Source organism: Cucurbita moschata, unplaced genomic scaffold, assembly GCF_002738365.1.
Source record: "Cucurbita moschata cultivar Rifu unplaced genomic scaffold, Cmos_1.0 Cmo_Scf00055, whole genome shotgun sequence".
Taxonomy (NCBI): Eukaryota; Viridiplantae; Streptophyta; class Magnoliopsida; order Cucurbitales; family Cucurbitaceae; genus Cucurbita; species Cucurbita moschata.
This window is the reverse complement of record NW_019268571.1, coordinates 521,229-522,123: the sequence shown is the minus strand read 5'-3', so window position 1 is coordinate 522,123 and position 895 is coordinate 521,229. Positions and strand designations below refer to the sequence as shown.

General features: G+C 42.6%; 1 non-coding gene across 1 annotated transcript; it reads left to right on the top strand.

Moving 5' to 3' along the window:
• Window positions 1-266: 266 nt before the first annotated feature.
• On the top strand, window positions 267-339 carry TRNAK-UUU. Its single transcript has one exon. It is a non-coding gene; the product is annotated as a tRNA-Lys (tRNA).
• The last annotated feature ends 556 nt before the right edge of the window (window positions 340-895 follow it).

Below are 895 nucleotides of genomic sequence, written 5' to 3'. Positions count from 1 at the left end.
GAAGCAACCTGACTAATAAAGGTTCTTGTTGAGTAAGGCTGGCTTTCGAGCCCAAGCCCCTTGTATAGGTTGGGTGCTTGATCGCATCTTTCTGGCTTTCCTTGAGTTTGAAATAAATAAGGGGTTAGCGAGGCCGTTTTCTTGTAGGAATGCTAAGGCGCACCCTTACGTTTTCTTCGGAGCCACGCCCCTTAAATATGATGAGAAGAAGAGGGGCCGCCCTCTTTTCTTTTCTGCATCAATCCTCCCACCTATTTTTTTTTGGGGGGTGTATAGCTCAGTTGGTAGAGCATTGGGCTTTTAACCTAATAGTCGCAGGTTCAAGTCCTGCTATACCCAAACCTACCTTACACGAGACTCTTTTTAAGGTAGTAGCGTTCAAAGATCACTCTTTGGCCTTTAGATTCACTTCTCTATTTGGGCGAGATCTTAGCAGATGAATAGTTGTTAAAGTAGAGAGGCACTGAAGGTGATAGAAAAATGCAAATCTTCATCCTATCCCTTTGTCCTCAAGCTCGTTCTCTATTTGGGCGAGACCTTAGCAGATGAATAGTTGTTAGAGTAGAGAGGCACTGAAGGTGATAGAAAAATGCAAATCTTCATCCTATCCCTTTGTCCTCAAGCTCGAACTCATAATAGTTTACAGGAAAGACGGTCGATCATGTAGTTAACAACCAGTATTTACAGCAATTTCACCTTTCGGATGTAAATAACCCCTCTAATCCTCAATGGTATACTCCTCCTCCCTATCCTGTTAGAGTTTTGCACGAATTCTTTTAATCTTTATTCCCCAAAATCCTCATCCTCAACTGTAGAAACCCAACCATACTTTGGGCGAAACCTAACCAGATGGATAGACAGATTACTTAACCAAAACCTGATCGGGAGAGAAAAC